The sequence below is a fragment of the Pezoporus wallicus genome, unplaced genomic scaffold (assembly GCF_028554395.1).
Source record: "Pezoporus wallicus isolate ANWC-B61680 ecotype Strahan unplaced genomic scaffold, APGP_CSIRO_Pwel_v1 contig_13850, whole genome shotgun sequence".
Taxonomy (NCBI): domain Eukaryota; kingdom Metazoa; phylum Chordata; class Aves; order Psittaciformes; family Psittacidae; genus Pezoporus; species Pezoporus wallicus.
In genome coordinates, this window is record NW_026635243.1 from 852616 (window position 1) to 877033 (window position 24418).

At 52.8% G+C, this 24418-nt stretch overlaps 1 protein-coding gene across 1 annotated transcript in view; it reads left to right on the forward strand.

Annotated features, from left to right (window-relative positions):
• The first annotated feature begins 13245 nt into the window (after nt 1–13245).
• The window catches only part of KIAA1671 (KIAA1671 ortholog), a 64904-nt gene continuing 53731 nt past the window's right edge, over nt 13246–24418 (forward strand). Inside the window, exon 1 of the mRNA XM_057413186.1 lies at nt 13246–13427. The gene's annotated coding sequence lies outside the window, so the exon portion shown is untranslated. The remainder of the gene's footprint in view (nt 13428–24418) is intronic.

The window sequence follows — 24418 nt, forward strand, 5'->3', positions numbered from 1 at the left end:
TCCCCTTCTCCTCCTCCTCCACGTGCCATGCCTGTGGATACAAGGTAGTTGGACACATGCTGCTGTCTAAGCTGGAAGTACCCTTAGCTCTCCACGTGCTGTGTTCAGTGTTAGGTCCAGTGCTCCTGGCTCACGTCTTCGCAGCCGCCTTCAGTGACTTAACCAAAGATCTGTGCAAGTGCATCTCAGTGCTGAGGACTTGCTTTGGGAGCACCCAAAACCAGCACCCAGGCAGAGCTGGGGCTGTGGGAGCTGCCCCCATCCCTGGGGCTGCCTTGGGCTCAGCAGCCTTTGCTGCAATGGGATGGAGCTGCTCCTTGGGCAGGCGCTGCCCCGTGGCACCAGGAACCAGCCCCACAAGCCCGGTGCTGCCAGTGCTCAGTTTGTGACCAACATCACGAGGTTCTGCCAGTAACAGAGGGGCTTGGATCACAGAAATTCCCCTTTGATCTGGTCCCTCAGCGCATCCCCTGTAGGGTTATTTTTAGGGCTCCGTTCTCCCCCTGGGGGTTTTACATTGTTTGTTACTGCAGCATCCGAGCACACGGGAGTTTCAGCTCCGCATGGGTTTTCAGAAGAGCTCCAAATTCAGCATTGGGCTTTTCTGTCAAACCCAGCTTCTCCGATGCTCTCTGAACACCGGAAAATCTGGTCCCAGCCTCCTCTGCGAGCTCTAGACCCGAGGTTTTCTTACCTGCCTTACTCGAGCTGCTCATGGTAGGAGGCTGGTTCCTCTGTTAGGGGAGAGCTCCTCGGTGGGCAGGTCAGAGCTTCTGGGGGGGTCTGTCCTCACCTTCCCTCTGAAGGTGCCTGTCTCCTCTGCTCATTTAAGGACCAGCTGCTCCAAGCAGGACAGTGCAGCCAATCCCCTGGGTGCCTGTGGGGTTTCTGCGTGCTTCTGGGCTTGGCTTCAAAGGCCCTTACATCCACCGTAAGTCTCCAGTGAGGTCTTGGTGGGCTTCTTTCAATGCCTGTGAAGAGGAAAATAGCCCGAGGTCCCTGAGTGGGCTCTGCTGTTGGAAGATGCCCTTCTGTGGCCCCTGCATGAGGTGCCTCTCCAGCCCTGCCAGTGTGCGAGCAGGGATGCCCGTCGTGCTAGGGCTGCGCTAAGGAGGGTTTGGATTCATTCTTCAACTCAGGTACAAACACTAAAGGCAAAGGAGAGGGGTGGGTGCTTGGTAGCTCTGGTGCAGCCAGGGAGGCTTTGCGATGGCCGCAGGGCTGCCGGGAGCCGTGCTCGCAGCAGCGGGGAAGGGGCTGGGTTCTTGGCTTCTTGCTCTCAAGTTTTGCTGCAAAATCCGTGTTCCCCTCCATGAAGTGTGTGATGTGTGGTGTGTGTGGGGTGTGTGGTGTGTGATGTGTGGCGTGTGGTGTGTGTGACGTGTGTGACGTGTGTGACGTGTGACGTGTGTGACGTGTGTGACGTGTGACGTGTGTGACGTGTGTGACGTGTGACGTGTGTGACGTGGTGTGTGGCGTGTGACGTGGTGTGTGGCGTGTGACGTGGTGTGTGGCGTGTGACGTGGTGTGTGGCGTGTGACGTGGTGTGTGGCGTGTGTGATGTGTGGTGTGTTGTGTGTGATGTGTTGTGTGTGGTGTGTGATGTGTGTGTGCACGTTCTCCTCCCCTCTGCAAGGTAAGGCCCTGCTCTTCTCTTGCTGCTGGTGTGCTGCTCCCCCGAAGGGGAAAGGGGCCCTTCCCTCTCTGGAGCATCTGTCTGTGCCGTGTTCTGTACTTAGTCGTGGCACGTGTCAGCCGTTCCATGCAGGAATGAAGAGGGATGTGGATCTGCAGGAGGGAAGGCTGCAGCTGCAGAGCAGCTCTGGAGCGTGCTGAAGTGGTTTGCAGCTCCCCAGCAAACCGGCTGCTCCTTCTGTAGTGCAGAGAGCCTGCAGCTGGGAGATCCAGGGGCCAGCAGCACAGACTGAACCCACTGGAGGCTGCAGCGATGGGGAGCCTTTCCTTCCCCATAACCCCAACAAGCAGATGTGTACCAGCGATCTAGGAGATCTCTTGAAGCAGTTGTCTGCATTAAGTCTCCCAAGAGCGCTTGGTCTGCAGCAGCAGAGGGAGCAGAGGCCCCTGAGCTTCAGCTCTGCACTTGGTGTGGGAATCTTCCCTCTTTCCACAAAGCAGGGTGCAGGCTGTGCCTGTTCCCTCTGCCTCCCGGCACAAGCATCCCCTGCTCCAACGGGGAAGGGAAATGCTCCCTCCTCCCCTGTGAGGGACCAGAACCAACAGGTGAGCTTACACAGTCTTACCAGGCAGCATCGCTGACACTTTACCTTTCAAGCTCCTGTTTTAATTCCTTGGTTTTCACACAGAGAAAGCCAAGACATTCTGCACCATATTTGCTCTGTGTTGACCGAGGGTGTCTCTGGGCCGCTCAATAGCAGTGTCTTTTGAGTAACTTCTGGGGCAAAGAAGTCTTTATTTCTTGGTTGTTCTTTACTGTGTGTCCTTGTACACTGGAGTACGTGGGTGTGCTTTGTTATGCAAATGGAGATCTATCTTTTCAATGTTCTTTCCAATATCTTGTAAGTGTTTACCAGAAAAGTGTGTCTATATGATATCTATATATATGGTATAGAGAGAAATATGGGAATTAAGCGGGTTATTTTTTGAGGGGGGTGGGAGGGAGAAGAACTCTTTTGCTTCTAAGAACTGTGTGGTTCCTATAGCACCTACTCCATGATGTGCCAATCTGTCACTGTCCCTGTACTGTGAGAGTTGTTCTGGTACAGCAGCAGGAGGCTCAGAGCAGAGCCCCCATCATGACCTCAGCCTGGGTTTAGTTCTGACCTTAAAACTGGGAAAGAAGAAAGAGAGGGGGAAAAAGCATTGCAAAAGCCTTTGTTTGAGCAGTGGGGCTGAGTTCCACTGAGCAGACCTCTGCTGTGCCAGCCCTGGGATTAGCTTGTGCAAGGGCAGTTGCAGGGTTGAGGCTTGGTGTGGGTTGCAAGGAAATGGGATAGTCCCAAGAACACGGTCTGTCATTTAACGTGGGAGTGAAGTCATTCTGCCCCGCAGCTGATCAGACCTCTGGTTAGGAAAGAGGAATGGCATGATCCGGACAGAGGAGCTGATCCGCTCTCCTGGCTGCAGGCACTGCTCCAGTGCACTGCTCTGCTCCAGCTCCTACACAAGCCAGTGAAAACCATCTGCTCCCCATGCTCCCCTGAGAACTCGGGTCTGAGCCCAGAGGTGCAGCTCTGTGCAGGTCTGAGGGAGGAGACGTGAGCACTTTCCATGCCCTGCAGTGGTGGATGGTTCCCTATTGCCCACCCTGCCGGACCCTGGCCACGCTGCCCGTATAGGAGCAGGCAGGACAGGACCAGGCTGTGGCAGTCCCTGTGCTCTGCTCTTCCCCAGCCCCTGTCCATGCGTGATCCCAGCTTGCTCTGAGCATCAGCTCCGCAGTGGCAGCTCTGCTCCTTGCTGGCCACAGGTTTAGGTGCTTGTGGAGACCTGGTGTGCAGCAGCACCAGGAGCCTGGGGCTCAACATCTATTTGATGGTTAAAGCCTGCTAAATTTAAGCACAGGTTTTCATTGTGCAGCTGCTCGTGGCCCTCCTGCCCCGCTCTGCCCCTCTGCTGGGATGAAGCTCTGTTGTGGGCTCCTGACAGTGAGGATCCCATGGCCCTGTGGGACACGCAGCTCTCCCAGCTGTGCTGCCACAGGATCGTGTTTACCACAGCGGGAGAAGCCCATGGCAGGGGAATTCTTGCCCTTATACAGTCATCTTGTCTGGCTCCTTGGGGAGAGGAATGGCTCATCCCAGCGGCTCCGTGCCGCTGACATCCACCCCCTGCAATGGCACTGCAGGCTGGGACTATCTTTAGCCTGGTTGCTCTGTTCTGGGGGACCAGGGACTGGAGCTGCTGCCCCTTCTGACTCGAGGCGGCTGCATCCTGCCCCTGGGCGCAGCATCCCACTTGTCCCAGCCCATGTTCCCTGCTCCGGGTGGCTCCAGACCGAGCTGGAGTGAAGGATGGGCATGGGCTGAGATGCATTGCACCCGTGCTGAGCATCCTCAGAGGCATGAGGGATTCACTTTATGAGCTGCTCAGCTCACAGTTATCTTGGTATCTTAAATATAGTGAAAGTCCCAGTGCCATGTTCCCCGAGGGTGTTACTGATGGATTCCCTGTCTGCATTTGAGCTTTCTGCTGATGCAACCCACCAAATAGCTCCTGAATACCCATCCCTTTCAGTGTTACTCATGTAAACCCTTTAGAAGTTGTCTTTGTTCCTAAACATGAGGGTTTTACAGGAGTTGTTCTCTCACTGTGTTGAGTGTCTGAACCGCTTTGCTATGGGTGTGATTTATGAAGACTGAGAGGGCTTTTTGCATGGGGACTTCTTGCTGCCACCCTGTTCTGCTCTCACCCAGCCTCTTTACGATCTGAGCATCCCTCCACATACCCACATGGGCCTTTCCATCACTGCGAAGTGAAAACCAGATCAAGAGGAGTGACATTCTTGACGTGGTAACTTGGAATTGCTGTTCTGCCACAGCCCATCCACGGGTGAGCTGCGCCCATCCCAAAACCCCACCTCAGAGACAGCAGCCTTGTGGCCAAGAGCAGTTTATGGCATGAGATTCTTCTTATTCTTTCTCCTTTATTCATTTCTTATTTAAATCCAGCTGGCTGGTTTTCCTTTCTCTCCTCATTCACTTGGAGGAGCTGGTTAATCCCCTGCACTGGGAGCTGCTGTGGCAGCAGTCCTCCAAATGGGTGTGAGACCAGGTTAGGATCCTCATCACCTCAGTTTGCTTGTAATAACGTCTTAGATCTCTGCTCTCCCCTGTGGTGTTGCTGTTCAGAGCCCGTCCATCAGGAGCCCTGAAATGATTGGCATTTCATCAAACATCTGTCCAACGTTCCTTACCCCCTTTGGGAATTTCCACGTGGGCCGAGCAGTTCTGGGCTGGTTTTCGGCATTTGACAATCGCCTGAGCACAAATTGGTGGTGAAAGAGCACAACCTGCGGAGGAAGTGACCCTTCTCCAGCGGGCCCGAAGGGTTGGAACTCACCAGAGCCAGTTCCCAGACACCCTGAGGCAGATAAAATGCCACTGCCTGCTGCCTGCGCTGTTTCAGGCACCCCAGTGGTCCTTGCCCAAGGTCATGATCCTTGTTGCCTGCCCTCAAGTAAGCACATTATCACTGATAAAGGCACCTGAAGTCTTTGTGGCCCCACTGGCACCCTGTTTGTGTGTGGTGCTGGCAGTGAGGGCCGGGTTAAGCTGTTCTGGTGCCGTTTCCGTGGTTTGGAATGTTCAGACTTGGTCTAAGCTTTGTCCGAATCCTGAGTTTCCTGGCGAATGTGTGTTGTTGGAATAGCCATAGCAGTCTGTTAATGTGTCTAATTTTAGATCAGTGACAAGCGTATCCAACCTTAAATCCCCGTTCAGTACTTTAATAACTTCCTTTCTGAAATGGGTTTTGCACATGGGGACCAAGCGGGAGCCCGGGGATGGAGCTGCAGGTCCCAGCCCCTGGTCCGTGTCAGGCTGTGGTGGCTCCTGAGCCGCTGCCACACTGAGGGTCTGGGGATCTATTATTAGTATTATTTAAATTATTGTTTAGTTTTTAATAAATCAATGCTAAGATTTAAACTATGCACAAAATGGTCAAGGTACCTGGAAGGTCTGAGGATAGGTGTGGCTTCAGCGCTGAGGAAGGGAAAGGATTGCAAAGGCAAATCCTGGATACCGAGGTACTAAAAACTTCCTTTTCACAACACGTAAGATCCACTTACATCCTTAGAAGTTCAGTCTCCTCTGGGAGGTTAATTCCCAGGAGCCAGGGAAGGAGAAAGGTGTCATTCACAAACAGAACTAATGAGAACCTGTGTTGGTAATCCAGTCATAGACCCACGACTGTCACCTCCCTTGTGCTAAGGTGTGTTCTGCAGAGCTTGGCGCTGGGCTGTCGCCCTGCTGCAGCCGTTGTGGAGATGCCAGGAACCATCCCAAGCTCTGTGGGACACGGGGTTACCTCTCCACAGCAGGGTTATGAATGTATCTGATGTCCTGGCATTAGACTTTTCTGTTGCCCTACACTGAATTGCTGCTTTTCTCTGTTGATGCCATTTTGGTCTCTGGGAGTTGCTCTATTGAGCTTAACAAGCACTATAGCTTTTAATATATTTGTAGAAGTGCTGCTAATGTTCTGGGATGATTTGAATTCCACTCTGTGGTACAATATCTGTTTTATATTATTTTATCCATGCTTTTGTTTTTTATGTCAACTGTTCCTTATTGTTGTTCAGAAAGAAGAATTAAAGCTCTATTCTCTATGGTTAATGTATTTTCAAACCGATACCATCCTGGTGGTTCTTTATGGCTGCGCCGGTCCCTGCTAACACAGAGGCTGTGGAGAGCATCAGAAAGGCAGCAGGGTCCTGCCTGTGTGCAGGGCTGGCACTTGGCATCCCTGCAGCCTCCAGAAGGTCTTTGGGTGCTCTCTGGGGAGAGTGCTGTGTGTGGGGAGATGTGAATGGTGACCCCAGGAGCACCCGGTGTCATTAGCCACCTCCTCGCGATGTGCTGTCGGCTCCTGTTCCTGCACTGGGAAGAGAGAAAGGATTTGCATCGGTCCCAGCATCGTGTTTGAAGCAACACCAAGCGAGTTTCAATGCATTTCTAACGTAATGCATGGGATAGGAGTAAAAGCGAGGGTGGATGTGAGCTCCAGATTCCTGCCTCGACGTACTTAGTGCGAGAAGAGGCTTAATTAAATACAACCTGGCATTTAATTAATCCTTCCTACGTTTCCTTCTTGGGGCCTGTTTGCTCTTATGGCACAGCACCAGGTTTCAGAGCAGGCTCGCAGCGAAGGGCTTCCAAAGGCTCGTGAAGACACTCCCAAACTCACAGTTTGTGAAGTGCCAGGGGGGATTCCACCAGCCCATGTTACTTACCTGGTATTAGCTGGCAACTTAACCAGTAGAGGCCTGGTCCCCGAGGTGTGAAAGCCCACGTGCTCTGCACTCAGGCTGCAAGGCGCTGTGGGGAGCAAATGATCCTAGAAGTGAGTTTCATTCATTTTGAACGGGGATGTTTTCCCACACAAGCAGGTATCCCGAGGTTGTGCTTTGAAGTGCTCGGAGATTTCCATCAGGATTGCCACCTCCTGCAGTGAGGAGACCCCAGCCTGCAGTGTGGTGGTTCCCTAGCTGCTGCAGGAAGAAAAGCTCCCAGGGCTGCAGACGGGCACTTCAGGAGATGCCACTTTGGGTGGCAGCTCCTGGGAGGGTGGTGGCAACCCCAGTGTTCTCCATGGCCTGTTTTGCTCCTCTGCTGCATGAGTCTGAGCCCTGAGGCTGCTGCTGCTGCTGCCAAACCAGTTTTCCATGGCACATGTCCAGGGCAGCCCGTGGCGGTGGTGGGGTTGGATGGGACGAGGAGCTCTGGGGTAAGTCCAGGGCTTGGTCCCAGTCACCCTCCCTGCATTGCTGTGGCACAGGGCACCCATACAGCACCTCAATGCCAGGAAGGAGCGGGGTGTTTATAACACATCATTAACATGCGTGAATGAACATGTTAAACCTCCATGCAAACAAAGTACTTCTCCTCTAAACACCTACTTTGCACAGGACTGCGCTGTCCTGGTAGCCCCTCTGGCTATGTCTGACTGTGAAGGTGTTCTAACACGTATTCCAGGATGCCTTTTTGCTAAGGAAAATAAAGCCATTGCACAAAGGCTTACCCACAGAGCAGCAAACCCGGGCACATCCTTTGGAAAGCCCCGTTTTGGCTGGCCCAGGCGGCACTAACTTACCCCGATGCCAGGGTGAGGGGCACCAGCATGAACCGTGCTGGCAGCTGGGGCTCCTCACCCTGCCCAGCATCACTGTGAGCCCAAAGTCTGTAGGACAGGACCGGATTTGCCAGCCTGGGGTTTGGAGTTTCCTGCTAGATCCGAGTGTGCTGCAGTGATTTGAGCCGTGGTGTTTCCAACGAGCTGCGGATGTAGCTCACAGCCATGAGAAACAAGCTCAGGCACAGGAGACGAAAGAGCAGGGATGTGCTGAGCTGCTCCTGAAGCACAAGGAAGTGGAGTGCTTTTTCCTGGAGCAATTCTCAGAAAGCGAAAGCATTTCTGCAGCACTTCTATCTGCTGCACTGGGGTGGCATTGAGAGCAGAAAGCTCCCATCCGTGACCATGCACCAACTGAGGTCATTTGGGCTGCTTTAGGCTGAAGTCCGTTTTCTGGGCAGCTTCCAGGAGCTCGGTTGTTCGGGAGGAAGATGCTGTGAGGGCTCATTCGTGCTCTCTGGTTTAGGGACTGGGGTGGACAAGTTCGAGCTGTTCTGAGATCAGCAAATGGAACAAAGCCACTCGCTGGCCTTTATCGCCTCGGCTGACAGCGTTGTTGTTGTTGGCCGCGGTACAGGCGCGCGCTGAAATCTGAGTCACTGCTCTGCCTCGGGAAACACAAACAGGCTCCCAGGAAATCTGCTTCCCTTTGTTCTCCCCCCTCCCCAAACGTCCCACCATGTGCCGTGTGCTGATAGCGCGGCCGGGATGGGTTTGTATCGCTGGCAAAGATTCCAGACCTATGGAATGTTCACCCTCGTGCAGCAGAACCTCCCCTCCAGTGCATGCTAACAGCTCCTTCCTGCCCCAGAGCGCTGGGCACACAAACGGGGTGCTCGATTATCCCTGTTGTTTTGTCAAGGATTGCTGGCTATAGCTGCTTGGTTGAGAGCCTCCCTGGAGGAAGAAGTGTGCTGCGGCAGGGCTGTGCCCTCCTCTGTGCTCTGTGCTGGGCCCTTGGTGCTGTCTGTGCAGCTCTGCACCGATTTTCACGGTGGATGAGGATGAAGAGCGGGGAAAGGAGCTTCTGAGGCCCCTGCCGTGGTGGTGACAGGGAGCAGGAGGATTTTCTGCCTTCCTTTCTGCAGATGATCTGCAGTCAGCACCTTCACGCAGGATTGAGTGCCTGAGAGGTGCGGTTTGCTCCTGGTCAGTTCCTCCTGAGGCCACATCCGGAACCTTCACTGATAGTTTTGGTTTTCATGGGAGCACTTTCATCATGGAGGGTTGCAAGGTGGGACATGGAAGTGCTTCACTGCTTAGGACCAGTGCATTTCAAACCCCCGTGGGCCTGAGAAGAGAGATGCTCGCTCCCCAGCTCCGGATGAAGTGGTTTGGCATACATCTGACCTCTGCACACCAGGAGCGACTTGCTCAGCGGGAAGAGATGGAGGTTGCTAATGGCTGGAACAGAGGAGGGAATCTTGGCCACTGCCCTGGTGAGGTTGGGCAGAGCCCACTGCTGTTATGGCAGAGGTGGCACAGGAGCAGGCTCACATCCCCATGCAGGCAGCAGGGCAGCTGCTGCTCCAGAGGTGCTTTAGGAAGGAGCAAAGGGGTTTGCCTGGGATCTCCACACCGGCTCCATGGCCTGACCTCAGGTTTGCAGGCATGTAACGCGGGTTGGCAGTCGCTCCATGGGATATATGCAATTAACCCGTTTCTCCACTATAGGGCACTGACAGACTATGAGAGAGGAACATCACAGAGCAGCCTGGCTGCTACACCCACCAGTGGTGGTTCTGCCCTGTTTAATGCAGTTCTTAGTTGATTCTGAAACAGTTAATTCTGTCATAGAGGGGAGAAACATTGGCACTACCCATGCGAAAGCAGAGCTGCTGGTAAACTGGTGCCTCAGCCCAACAGGACCTTTTGTGGGCTTGATGGCAAAGAATGTGCTTAAAAATGGAAACTTCTTATAGAGAAAGGGCCTGTCGTTCTGTTCTGTATGAGAGCTGCATATTGGTTGCATACCATCACACTGGTGGGCTGGTGAAATCATAAACCAAAGGTTCAAAGCTCAAATGTCTGTGCAAGATGGAGCTGGCAGTGTCTGTTTGCCATTGCCATCCACACCGCAGGGTGGAATTACAGCTCTAATGTATATACATGGGGTGATGGGACAGGGCTCTGCAGTTAACTCTGCCCCTAGATTGCGGCTCACCCTGGTCCAACACTGATGGACCAGGGGGAGAATGGATCACACAGGTGGGGAGGGAGCACAGAGGATGAAACCCTTCCTAGAGGGCTGTGTGCTCTGTGCTTGCCCAAGGGAGCCATAGTGGTGGGTGATGATGGGTGATGATGGGTGATGGTGAGTGATGATGGGTAATGGTGGGTGGTGATGGGTGGTGGTGGGTGATGGTGGGTGATGATGGGTGGTGGTGGGTGATGATGGGTGGTGGTGGGTGATGGTGGGTGATGATGGGTGGTGGTGGGTGATGATGGGTGATGGTGAGTGATGATGGGTAATGGTGGGTGATGATGGGTGATGGTGTGTGATGGTGGGTGATGATGGGTGGTGGTGGGTGATGATGGGTAGTGGTGGGTGATGGTGGGTGGTGGTGGGTGATGGTGGGTGGTGGTGGGTGATGATGGGTGGTGGTGGGTGATGGTGGGTGGTGGTGGGTGATGATGGGTGGTGGTGGGTGATGGTGTTCTCCTGTCTGAGCTGGGGTGCAAGGGCTGAGTGTGTTGGTTGGTGCTGGGTACCTGGCTCTCACAGTTCCATGGTTCCCTGCTCTGTGCTGGACCCGCACTTCAGCCATTCCCATTCCCACACATTTGGGATGTCCCCAGGGCAATAGAAGCCAGGTGAGGGCGAGGATATGGCCCCTCCAGCTCTGCACTGGAGGCTTGTCGAGACCAGGCCTGCTCTGTGCCGTGGCACCCACCACAGCTCTGCACTGCCGCTGCCGCTGCCTCATGCTGGGGCTTGAAGCATCTCTGTGGGTCCTTTGAAGCTCTCAGCTCTCATGTCCCGGGGCACTCGCAAAGGCTCCCGCTGCGGCTCCTCTGCAGACAGTGGGAAACACGGCTGCAGCTTCCTGGGAAGGTGCCTGCTCTTCTTGAAGTCGCCCATTTGAATGCAGAGGCTGGGGAGCCTCCGGAGCCCGGCTCGCCCAGTTCCCTCGTCTCATGTAGGTGTTTTGTGGAGGGTGCTGCCATTACAGCGGCTCCTGAATAGCTGATCAGATGGTTTCGGTGGTTGGCTTTACCTGCTGAAAGCCCCGTGTGTTACAGCTGGGGTTCCCAAGCCATGGGTGGGACAGAACCACTTCAAAGAGGTGCAAGAAGCAGGAAGATGCTCTTTGCATAGGCACCGATCCGAGCCATGGATCCCCCTCTTCCATGGGGGCAGGTACCACTGACAGCCTGAGCTGCATGCACGGAGGGGGGATATGCGGATGAGGGGACAGGTTATGTCGTGGTTTCAGAGAAAAGAAAGGCAAATGAGGCAAGGAATGGGGATCCCTTTGTGTTTGTGTGTGTTGCGAAGATAAAAGGCTGGCTAAGGTGGGGAAAACACATCTATTACCCTGATTTGGGAGCAAGGGAAAGGGATCTGAACGTAACTGGGATGCGGGCGTGCACAGCCAGGGTGGGGACAGGGGCCGAGGCTCGCGTATCCCTGCAGCTGCCGCAGGGATGGATGCTTCGGCTGCTGAAGCTTTCTGCTGGCTCCCATCCATGCACCTGCTAAGAGGCAGCACCCGCAGCTAAGCCGGGGCTGCTCCTGCAGCTGGGGAATGGATCACGGAGACATCCAGAGCCTGGACTGCTCGGGACCATCAGTGTCTGCAAGAGCCACGGCACTGCCCTTGTGCCACGGCACTGCCCTTGTGCCACGGCACTGCTCTTGTGCCACGGCACTGTCCTTGTGCCACGGCACTGCTCTTGTGCCACGGCACTGCCCTTGTGCCACGGCACTGTCCTTGTGCCACGGCACTGCTCTTGTGCCACGGCACTGTCCCTGTGTTACAGCACTGTCCTTGTGCCACAGCACTGTCCTTGTGCCACGGCAGTGTCCTTGTGCCACAGCACTGTCCCTGTGTTACAGCACTGTCCTTGTGCCACAGCACTGTCCTTGTGCCACGGCAGTGTCCTTGTGCCACGGCAGTGTCCTTGTGCCACGGCACTGCCCTTGTGCCACGGCAGTGTCCTTGTGCCACGGCAGTGTCCTTGTGCCACGGCACTGCTCTTGTGCCACGGCACTGTCCCTGTGTTACAGCACTGTCCTTGTGCCACAGCACTGTCCTTGTGCCACGGCAGTGTCCTTGTGCCACAGCACTGTCCCTGTGCCACAGCACTGTCCCTGTGTTACAGCACTGTCCTTGTGCCACAGCACTGTCCTTGTGCCACGGCAGTGTCCTTGTGCCACAGCACTGTCCCTGTGCCACAGCACTGTCCCTGTGTTACAGCACTGTCCTTGTGCCACAGCACTGTCCCTGTGCCACGGCACTGCCCTTGTGCCACGGCAGTGTCCCTGTGCCACGGTACTGCCCTTGTGCCACGGCAGTGTCCCTGTGCCACGGTACTGTCCTCCTGCCCTGCTCCTGCCGTACCCGCTCATGGCCCCAGCCCAGCCCAGCCCTGCCCGGGTTCCGTGAGTCACAAGCCCGGCGCCGGCCCTGACCCAGGAGCCGACTTTGGCCTCCTCACAGGGCCGCACCTTTTGCGAGGCCGGGAAGCGGCATTCGGAGCGTTCCAACCCCCCCAGCCACGGCACGGCCCTGGAGGCGGCTGCGGTGGCTGCGGGCAGGCTCCGTGCTCGGGCGCCATGGCTGGGGGGGCAGTGGCTGAGGAGAACCAGGCGCTGTGAGGGGAGGGCTCCCCGGGCTGACCCCCGGCACCGCGGCCCCTCCCTGCAGCCCTCAGCGCAGCGCCCGAGCCATGGTGGCACCAAGCTCACCCGGAAGGGCCGCCCCTGCCCCGCACCCAGGGAGGCTCAGAGGCCCGGGGAGGCGGCAGGGCAGCGGCACGGTGCTGCGGGCGGGCGGCTGCGCTCACCCGGGGCGGGGGGGGGGGATTTGGCAGGGCCGGGACTCGAACCCATGTCTCCGGCGCCGCGGCCGGGACCACCGAGGAGCAGGTGGAAAAGGGGGCGGAGCCACCCGGGAACGGGCGCCGTGCTGCGCGCGGCCGGCCCCGCCCACCCCCGGCGGAGCCGCGCGGTCGCCATGGCAACAGAGGCGCTTCCCGCCGGGCCGGGCCGGGCTGCGCGCGCGCCGCCGCTCCTGGCGCTGTGGGGCGAAGGGACCGGGACCGGGCGCGGCCCCGCGGCTCGGTCTGGGGAGCGGCGGGACCCGGACACGGACCCGGACCCCGACCGCGCCAGGCCCTGCCCGGCCGCGCCGCTCCCCTCCGCCGCCCTCCGGCAGCCCCTCGCCCCGGGGAACGCGGAGGGGCGGCCCCCGCTCCGCCCCGCCCCGCCCCCGGGTGGGGGTGTCCGGCCGTGCCCGGCCGCCGCTCGCCCTCAGCCGGGCAGGCCGCTGGGCTCCGCCGCGCTCAAAGTTACTTGGGAAGTTCCGCGCTGCGGCGGGGGCAGCGCCGTCCGGGGCCGCCTGCCCCGCGGGACCGAGCCGGTGCCCCGCAGGGTAAGTGCAGGGCGGCGGGAGCGCGGCGCGGCGCGGCTGGCGGCGGGACAAAGGCGGCCCGGGGCGGGGAGTGTCCGGTTCGCTCACCGTGAAGGGAGCGCCCCGAGCCCCAACCCCATGGGAAGGGCTGGGGGGGGGCTCCCTTGCTGCTCCCGCGGCTCCGCGTTCCCCCGTAGCGGCGGCTGGGGGGGGTGTGGTGGTTAATGGCCGCACACGGGGTCCTGCGGGCAAACCGGGGCTGGGTGTGTGGGGTCCGCGTGGGTCCGTCCCCATGGTGGTGGTGGGGTCGCTTCGCTGCTGCTTTTTCACTGCGTCAGAACCAAGGGCGAGGGGAGAAGTTGGCTCCGCGGGTGCGTGTTTGTGTTCGGAACACGGAGATCCCCCCGTGCCCCTGCCCCACGCCGGTGCGGGTGCTCCGGGGGTGATTTTGATGGCTCATGGGTGTAATGTTCTGCTGGCCAGCGCGGCAGATTAGAGCCTTATTTCTGTAATCCAAGATGACTTTTGTAAGCGCTGCAATTATCTGTTCCCCTCTGGATTAGTGACGGTAATGTGCTTGGCGTTCTTAAATGGACAAATAAAGATGCCCCCCCCCTCCCTCTGCCCCCGAAGAGTTCACGGCAGAGCCGACTTCTGCTCGGGTGAGGAGCTGTCTGCGGGAGAGGTTTAGCATCCCAAGCGCGGTATGTGACTCCCTTTTGCCTTGGACTTCGGGAAACACACCTGAAACAGTTTTAAGCGCCGTTTAAGGTCATTGCGCCGGTTCTTTTCAGTTGCAGATGCACATACCTTGGCTTGTTGGCACATCAGCCCACGTGTGTGCCCTTTGTTTTACAAGCCCGTCTGGCCTTCGGGAGGGCAGATTTGTGTTGTGTTATGCAATTTAGTTGTTTCGTTTTCCTTCCTAAATTCCAAATGTAAATGGTTTGTGTGTGAATGGGGGCTGTGGAGTTCTGTTTGTGGGTGGAGAAGGCTGCTCCGAAGGAGGTCAGTTCCCTGGGTTAATGTGGAGTTCTGCGCCTGGATTTGGGAGGGAGCAGAGCTGGGATTCTGGAAGGGTGAAACCGATCTGGGAAATCGCTGTTTCCTGCGTGGTGTTGAGTCCTGTAAAGAGCTTTGCCTTCCTTCCCCAGTGTGTTTGCAGCATCGTTACCGTTGTGGCATTTCTCCTGTCTGAGCGTAGGAGATTAATCCTGTGGGTTCAGGTATTGACTTGACTTCTATTTCTGTGGCGTAATCCCTGTGTTTTTGATTTGTGTGTGAGGAATGGGATTAAGGGGAATCACACTTGGCAGATGGCAGAGCTCTTCTGTACCATGACGAGAGATCGTAACCTCTTATAATACCTATGGATTTGATTCCCTGGAGTTTAGCAGCACAGTTGTGCTGGAGATGAAGTGTTGCTGATGGTAGAACAGGGGTACTGCCTTGCAGGAACGGCAGCACGCAGCAAGGGACATTTTGTCAAGCTGATGCTTCCTGCCACCCTGGTAACTGCAGGCAGTTTTCATGGTAGGCTGAAGAGGTGAACTATGTTTCCAGGGTAACTGGGAAGTTGTTCAGCTGCTTCAGAGGTACTTTTTTTGCCAGAACTGAAGGTTGTTGGTGTTTCCTTGCCTTGTCTCCCTTCCAGAAATCTGAAGGGTTTGCATCTTTTTAATGACCACATGAAAATACCATTTTTCTTTGTTTTCCCATGATGTTTTCAGGGTGCAGTAGGGAAACAGACAATGTGGGGCAGGAATTCCAGTAAAGCTGCCTGGCAGCTTGACCCAGGTAAAGACTTTATTTAAGAAAAAAAACCCCAGACTTTATAAACTTCTTTTCACTTTTTTATTTGGTAGGATTTTCATCACTGCTCAGCCTCTTCTTGTACAAGTTGTCAAGGACATTTATTAGCGAGTAAACCTATAAAGCCTTTCTACTTGAGTATAATTAAAGAGGTAGGAATCCCATTTAAGTAGATGCAGCCTGTAATTCACTTTTGATAGGCGTATGGTTTGTTGAAAATACACTCATAAACTGGAGTCTCTTCTCTCAGACGATGCTCAACTAATCCTCAGCTCAGTGTTTCTTTTCTAGTACAGAGAAGACATAGAACAAAGTGACTCCAGAATGTCATAGTATGGGAAGTCCAGTCCCTAAAAGAAGTCAAAGCTAGGACTCTTTCCTAACTCAGATTCCTGAGTTTGTTGGGTTTTTGCTGTCTCATTTTATATGTGGTGGTAACGACGTGTCACAATCCCAGGTTTATGCTCATGCTGCAGTTCTGGAGCCTGGAGGAGAAAGGGCAGAGTACCCAGGTATGTTCCCCATGCCCTGGGCTCTTGACTGACACCATGCCAATAGAGTAGGAGAATCTTGATGTCTGATGATGAAGCAGTTTATCACCTCTGATCACTGCCATCCTGATGGCTGTGTGTGGTGCTTGGTTGGTTGATTTTTAAGTACTGTTTCCAGCCATGTGTAGCACTGTCATCCTGGATGCTAATTGGGTCCCTCGTGTGTTTGCAGACTCCTCTGACAGTAATAATACGCTTACTGTGTGCCTCATTTCTCCCAAAGGAAAATGAAATAAAACAGATTTTACTGAAAGGAAGAGCTTCAGGCTCCAAGGTCTATGACAAGTGTGGCAGCCCCTCCTGCTCCTGGACTGAAGGTACAATTTAGACCCTGTGTGAAGGATTTGAGTCCTGACCAGCAGCTCCTGGTGGAAGGTCAGTGGGAGCTCAGGTAGTCCTGCCTGGGATTCTTTGCTTGCTCTGTGGTTTTGCCTGGGTGTTGTCCTGGACTCTGCTCCATTCAGCACTTGTGTTTCTCTGACTACTAGATAATTTTGAAGCCAGTCCTGTCACTCCCTTCTTTCACACGTGCTTGGTTACTGTCAAGTGAAAAGCGAGCGCTCTTGCCCTGGTGAGGAATGTGTTGCTGCCTTGGCTGCCTAGTCCCTTCCTTGGGATTCGCCTTTGTTTGATCTCAGGTCATGGAGCTTTCTCTCTTGTGGTGGGTTTTCCAAGTCCCACCAGAGCCAGGTTGTTAGAGCTCCTTGTGATTTTTGTCCTGTCCTGTCCTTGGGTTTTTAATTAGTGGTAAGAAAACTTCCCACAGTCCTGAAAATGTCAATGGAGCAGTGCTTGTGGGAATGCTCTGCAGACCAGGGACACGGGGTTTGGGATCGTGTTTGATTGGGAAGCAGTTGGGGGTTGGAACTTGATGATCTGTAAGGTCCCTTCCAACCCAAACCAGTCTGATAATTTGAGAGGATTACTCTGGGCAGGTCAGGTAGGGACATGGGGGATGGTGGCAGCAGCAGTCTGCCTCTCTGATACCTCAGGCTGCTCGTGTGTTTAAACGTTGTACCAGTTTCTCACTGAGCAGTCACATGTATCAAGGTTTTTCTCTAGGCCTTGGTATGTTTTCCTGCATTGATATTCCACCGGAGCTGGTAACTTGGCTCAGCTCACTGGCTGGGGAAGTTTCCCTTGGCAGATGAGGTTGTCATGCTGAGTTGTGAGCTGCGGAGTCACTTACAAATTTGACTAGTAAAGGGGTGTGTGTGTGCATTCCTAAGTGCGAGTTCTGGATGTTCTGCAGCCAGTGAAGTGTAATGTCACTGTTCTTCTTTGCAAGCTGTTTGTACCTACAGGATGTTTTCCTGTACAAGGATGTGAATGATGCTGGTTGGAAGGCTGTCTTTCACTTCCATGACTTGATGGATTTGCATGATACCATTGGAGGTATTCAGTGCCTTGGTTTTTCTGCTGATTTATGTGTTAATTTATTTCATAATGCAGGTGCAGCCTTTTGGGGCTCCTTATTCAATTGTGAAGTAGTAGGCAGCCTTTGGGAGGAAAGTATGATGTCTATTGGATACATCAAAGAGACGTTCATAGAATAGGAGATTGTTCTGCATTCAGTGGGCTGTTTGTAAAAGCCAGACTGAAGTAAACTACTTAATCCTGCAAGCCCGGGCATGAAGCTCACAGTGATGCTGTGAGCACAATCTGTATCACTTGTTTGTGTTTGATGCATGAGGGTGAGTAGAACCTGAGAATGTTGCAATGGTTTCGGTGTGTTTTTTGTTGTGTATGTAGGAATTGCCCAAAGACATCCTATGGAAAACGCCACAAACCTTTTGCTTTTGCCTCAGAAGTCTATTTGACTGCTCCTACACTGATTGCAGTAGTAGCCTCTGCAGTGTAAGCCACTGTGGGGTTGTCTTGAGTGTGCAGCCAGAGAGACCGGAGTAATAGCGACAGGAGAGCTGTGGAATTACCTCCACAGCAAACTAGTCCTGAATCCTCGTAACAGCCTTCTGGACAGCCACAGACCTGGTAGATTTACCAGTGTAACTGGAAGACCTCATGCTTGGCAAGCTCTAGGTGCACCTGCCCTGTGCAGTTGAACATGCAGGCTTTCCCAGTACAGGGACTAAGAAAACCTGGATTTTGAGTTTTGGCGAAACACAGTAAGTCTTTCCTATCCTTTTGCAGCTACTGGTTTAAAAACATGGGTAACGTCTCCCTCTTTTTCTCATGACTGGATATCAGCTCATGTTGGTATGACCTGAATGTCTGATGGGAAAAGGATACGTAGATCTGCTGGATGGCGATTTTCCTCAGGCCTAGGCTTCAATACCTCTTTTAAGAGCCTAGATTATACTTCTGGAAACAGCCTAATCTTCAGATTCTTTTCTCAAATCAAGGTGGCTTATTTTCCTGCCTCCCGCTGTCTTTGGTTTGTTCTGGAAATACCTAATGCTGGAACTTCTGCAGACAAGAAAGCCTTCAAACAGCTTCCCAAGCTGGTCGGGGTTATTTTTCAGTGCATCTGTATAATTAGGAGACTGTTAATACATATTCTCTCAGTTCCTGAATACCTTAAAATTACATTGAAACAATGGGTGCTGAGTTTTTTTTAATACTCATCACTATGAAACATGCTTGGAGAGGAAATGAATTTGTTCTTCGGCTGTGTGATTGCGGTGATGCAACGTGAGCAATCTGGGACTAGAGAGGATTATTATCCAAAACATTGCTTGGTTTTGTTTTGAGTCATGTCCTATGAGCATGCACTTAAATGTTGGAAATGGTGGGGGGGAGAGGAAGGGAATCTGAGCTGCTTTAAAGCCACTTACAGAGCTGTTCATTAAAAGTTCTTATCAGTATTAAGTGCCCAAACTTTGAGTTTTGGGCAGTAATAAAGCTGCTGCGTGCCTGAAAGAAGATAAGCGTTGGTCTTGCAGCAGTGTGAGAGCTGAAAGCTTTGTACTGTTGCAGTGATTATGAGTCAGGATGGTCATTAGCCTGCTGTAACAAGTACGAAAAGATAACGATTCAATTGCTGAAGGTTTGGTTATCTGCACCGTTTTCACTTGAAGGAAAAAGGGGGCATGTGCGTTCCAGCGCTTCCAAGAGTGTAAGTACGGCATGCGAACGGCCCCAGCTTTGGTGTGATTTTGATGTGTCTGATTTTACAGATTTAGTGTAAGCTTTCGGGGGGGTGGCAGTTGATCTCGGGCTCTTTCCCAGCTCAGAATACCCCTTTGGTTTGGCTGGGGGCTGGGGAGGGAGCTGTGAGCTGCAGCGCAGGCCTGACCCAGTTCCCGTGCAGCAGCGGAGGCTGCCGAGCTCTGGCCTCTCTGGGAAGCGTGGGAGCTCCTCGAGCTGGGCCAGCCCAGGGAGCCATCCACAGCTTTGGCTTTGCTGCACAAGCAGCACTTGGGTGCAAAGGAGATGGTGGCAAAAATAGAAGAAACAGAAAATAAGCTGCCTTTAGTTTTTGAAAATAGCTAAGCATGATACGATGGAGAAGAGGTGGCGAAGAGGAGATGCTGATGCTTTATTTTGTTAGTTTGTCCTTAAATCTAGTCATTAAAAACCGTTTTACCCCTCACAGTTCCTAAGGGTAAAAAGCTGCCAGTATTTTAGTGCAGTGCATGCAAATATGACTATTTGTGTGTGCTTTTGCTGATGCAGATAATGTTGTTGCCACACGCATCAGTCCCTTCTGTTTGTTTTCATAATGACTGTTTTTTCTGGTATTGGTAAACACGCTTCCCATGCCTTTCAACAACTCATATCAATAGATGTGAAGTTCTGAGACTTGTTATTTCTCCTGTTGTAAAACCAGGGTGATCTTTATTTCACAGTGTTGATAAGAATTTGAAACATAAAAAGGAATGGGATGTAAGTTTGTCTTTGTTCTGTGTTTTAATGAGGTCAGACTGCAGCCTGCAATAAGTCTGGCTGCTTTTTCAGCTCAGCCATAGTATCAGGAACTCCTGGTAGGGAGCGAGTTGTGCCAGACTTGAAGAGGGATGTTTATCTGCTGCAAGCATGTTCAACCATACAAGGCTTTGGATGGACAAAGCTGTCTCATCCGTAACGAAGGCATTCTGCCCAGCAAAGCCGTGATGTGTTTTAAACAGGGCTGGAATTTTTGGCCACCAGAATTGTGCTTGATATTTCGTGAGAACACTCAGAATCCTCCATTGAACAAAACGGGCACAGATGCCTTTCTAAAAGGAGTGTTCGGGCTGGGGTTGCGCAGCTCAGCTGCTGCATTAGAGGCCTTCACAAGAAAAGCCATTTCTGTTATTTGTGGTCAAACAGTGCTCTCACTCTTTTGGCATTATTAAATGTCAGATATTGGTGTAATCTGCCCTTAGAATATTTTAAGCAACATGATGGTTGCAGACTCGCCTAAATATCATCCTGTTGCTGTAGTCCACACGTACAAATGATGCAGGGCATGTTTGAGCCTACGGTAAGTTATGTCCAAGGAAACAGATGTCTTGATTTATGCAAGTGACATTAACCATTTCTAAAACATGTTTAAATTAATGTATTGAAATCCTCACTGCTCATCATAATGTTCAGTTTGTTCTTCACAATCTGAATGTTAAAAAAATCACTGCAGCTCTCTGTGGTTACTGCGTGTGAATGAGAGATTGAATGAACTGATTTGGTTATGCAGAGTTCCAGTACAACTTCCCAGCTTTCCTTACTCTCCTAAATTCAGTCCTACTTAGGACAGAGATGCTCACTGTCGCTGCGTGGTGGTGTAAGGCTGCAGGAGAGGGTTCCACATGTCTGAGCCATTCTTGCTCAACTTGACAGAGCAGCGGGTGTTTTCTCACTGCTTCCTTGCCGTAGTTGGATCACAGCACTCATAGGAAGTAGTTGGATCACAGCACTCATAGGAAGTAGTTGGATCACAGCATTCATAGGAAGGGCTCATCGATGGCTATAGAGCAGCGTTTCAAGGTCAGGGAAGCGGCTTTCTGCGTGGTGAGCATTATGCTAATTCAGTTGTTAAACATATTGGAATTGTGCTTCCTTTTGCTTCTGCAGTGCTTGCAGATTCCATCAGAGCCTTTGCGCTGCGCTTGGAGTACGGAGGCTTGGGTTAGAGCAGGGAGCAGCTTTCTTGTGTGCTGGGTTGTCACCACGTGCAAGAAGCGTGTCTGCGGATCGTGGTTTGATTGGGGTTCTTTACATGGAATACTTGCTTAAGCAGTGCCACTGTCGTGTTGATGCTTATGCCTGAAGATGAACCCTAAGGAGGTGATGCCATGATGGCGAGGGTGAAGCCTTGAAGGCTGGGGGAGACTAGCAGCTGTAATGGTGGAATTCATTGTTTATGTGCATGCAGGAATGAAATGAGAGTGTATTGAAGCAGGGGTGGAACTTAAGTCCTGGTGCTGACACCCTTCACAAACAACATGAAGCCTTTTGTCTCATATTTGGTCTAGAATACTATGAACTTGTACTGGTATTGATTCCTAACCAGCATGTGTAGTATCTTTAGAGATTTTGTGATAGTTAAAGTGTTTGTGATACTTGTAATGATCACACAGCGACCTGTTTGTTTGGTATCAGTTGTACACAGTGTTGAAAGGAGTCAGTTTTGAATCCAGGTTTTCTGTACTGCAGATGTATGGTTGACTGAGATAGGTTTTGCACAAGCCTGGCTCCGTAAGGAGCAGGTTAGTGTAGTTTTCAGTGATTGTGCTTGTATGTGTGCTACATCCTTCCTAATCACCCTGGGAAGCTGAGCTCGGTGATGTTCCTCCTGGTGAGTTAGAAGCATCATTGTACCTTGGGACAGTTGGAGCCATCCCACAGGTTCTCAGGGCAGGGTGATGTCTGCTTCCCATCCTGCTCCTGCTCAGGGCTGCTGTAGCCTGGGTTTTTCTTACTGCTTTCAAGCCTTTATAGATGGGGACCTGCTCCATTTTCTGCTTATGTTGGCTCCTTCCACACTGTGAAGGAGCTCTGCTCTGGAGATCTACATCTCAGCATCCTGCTAATGACACTGGTTCTGCCAGGACTCACTTGCTGATGGGAGTGTGGAAAAGGCCGTGAATGTGGGAGCAGCACCTGAACCCAGAGTTTGAGAACATCTTCATCAGTGTGAGAAGGGAGCCATGAAGCAGGAGGCAGGTTAGTGTCTGGAGAGCTTTAGAAATGGTGATGGCCCATGTTGGAAGGCAGTGGATGCTGTTTGGGTGCTTGGCTGCCCTGGAGCTTCCTGCTCCTGCCGAGTCCCTGGCATTGCTTTGAGTGGAGGCCACTGCCAGTGCTTGATGGGCTCTGGCTGGGGAGCTGTCTGACTAGTTTGAGACCAGGGGTAGTAACTGCTAATGATCAGAGACAGACAGCACCAGAACCTGTCTTCAAAGAGCGACTACAGAGCATGGTGTTGGCCGGATTCAAGGGCTCTGCCCTCGATTACATCTAGAGAGGGGCCTGGAGTGAAAAGCTTGTTGAGACATGAGTGTATATTTTAAACTGTATCATTAACAGAGGTTGTTTATAACTGTTTAGCCAATATTGGCTTTAAACCAATGTGCAAAGCAGTGTTTAGAAGAAGTTGGACTGGCTTTTATTAAGCATCACCGTCTGGAGAGTTTATCGTTTTGCTGCAAAACAAACAGGCTGTGTGCTGCCTGGACGTTGGGCAGTTTGGGTCAGGTAGATCTCCTCATCCTGCATATCCGTCTTGCATTCACTGCTCTTCTCTTGGCTCATCAAGTCTCTAATCTACAGACTACAGGAAACTGAAAAGCAAAGGTATGTTGTGCCTTTGTCACTTCTGAAGCATCCTCCACCGGCTGCTGTCTCATGAAGGGTGCTGGGGTGTGTGAATCGTTGATTGCAGTGGCCAAGCTTGCCACAGGCTTGAGGAAGCTGAAGACACATTTGACCTCACATCCAGCTCCCTGGATTGGCAAAGCTGGTCTGAGAAGGATTTGATTCAGATGGGATTCCTCCCGCAGGAATTGTGGATCCAGAGTCAGTTACTTGTCCTTAGGAGAGCATTGTGCCACTGCCTGAACATGCAGATCTGCAGCAGGAAGGTCAGTGAGAGAGCTGGCTCCACAGGTTGCCCAGGAGCTGCAGGACTTAACCGTGCCTCTTGAAGTTGGTGAATGCGTCTTGTGCCTTCCAGAGGCATCCAGTGCTGTTACCAGTGAAGCTAAACCCAGGATCGGTCAGTGACACTTTGCCATGTGGCTTTCTGGGGGCAGGAATGGACAAGGAGGGAGGTGGGGAGCTGGGGGAACTCCGGTTTTGCTTTGGGTCAGATTTCAAAGGAACCCTCTTTGCAGTGAGCTTGGGAAGGTGATGTTTCTAAGTTCAGTGTGAGATCATTCTCAGATTACTAAAATGCTGTTAAAATCCCTCCCTTTGGATATGCCCTGAGAAATGTGGGTCAGGCTCTGGGGCTGCTGTAATAGTGGTGTGGCTGTGATCCAAGGGAAGCATCTGGGCCTGGATGCTCCCAGGCAGGCGAGTGCTGATGCCCAGGGTCTGGGTGAACTGCTGAGAGCCCACTGGTGACCCTTCCTTCCTGCTGATCTTTGTGACCTCCAAAAGAAGCCTTAAAATGGAGATGATCTCCACAGCGCACCATGGGTTCTTTGGCAGGTCTGCGCCGTGTAAAGTGTTTCTGTGTTACTCTGAGCTTCATTTCCATGTGTTGAGTGGTTCTGTGGCTTCTGTGCTTAAAGCTTACCAGAAAATGTTGACTTGTGGTTAAAGTGCACTTCTGTGCTCAGGGTGTGAGCATGGAGCGAGCAGCCGCCATCGCCTGCCCTTGCCTTGCTCCATGCCCCTGCTAGCACAGGGGTGTGCTCGCAGCCAGGCTCGGCTGGCTCTCCATCCCTCCATGCTTTCTCAGTGCTGCTTTCTCCCACTTCTGCTATTTCCCTTGTTTCTCCCACCCCCCTCAATAGGGACATGAACATTTAAAGTGTCTGAGCTGTTGCCTTTCAATTAATGGGCATTTTCCCCTCTTTTGTGCTTTCTGAAGCATCCAGGGAGATGGAGGGGACTGTGTTGTAGTCAGTATCTTCTAGACTGTGTGTTGATCAGTAACTCATTCCGGGCCTTGGTTGTGCTGTATAACATCAAGAGCAAGGTAGCAGACGATGGCTTGTGTGTGTGCAGGCTTTGTGCTGGCAGGGGCTTGGCTTAAACATACTTCAGAAATGGGAGGAAATGTAACACTGCTTTGGTTCCTCATGTTCATATTTCGTGTTTGTTCAGCCTGGAGAAGAGAGGGCTCCAGAGAGACCTTAGAGCAGCTCCAGTGACTAAAGGGGCCACAAGAAACCTGGAGAAGGGCTTTGGACAAGGGGAATGGCTTTAACCTGCCAGAGGGGAGACTGAGATGAGCTCTGAGGCAGAAGCTCTTCCCTGTGAGGGTGCTGAGGCGCTGGCACAGGGTGCCCAGAGAAGCTGTGGCTGCCCCATCCCTGGCAGTGCTCAAGGCCAGGTTGGACACAGGGGCTTGGAGCAAGCTGCTCCAGTGGAAGGGGTCCCTGCCCGTGGGACACCTTCCAGACAAAGGTTGCTACAGCTTAAAGGAGTAGCTTAGAAGTTGTTTATTGTTCATGGAATGGAATATCCCTTCTGGGAATCATCCGGTCCAACCCCTGTGCAGAGCAGGGCCACTTCAGTGTTTTTCTCCCTTTATGCTGC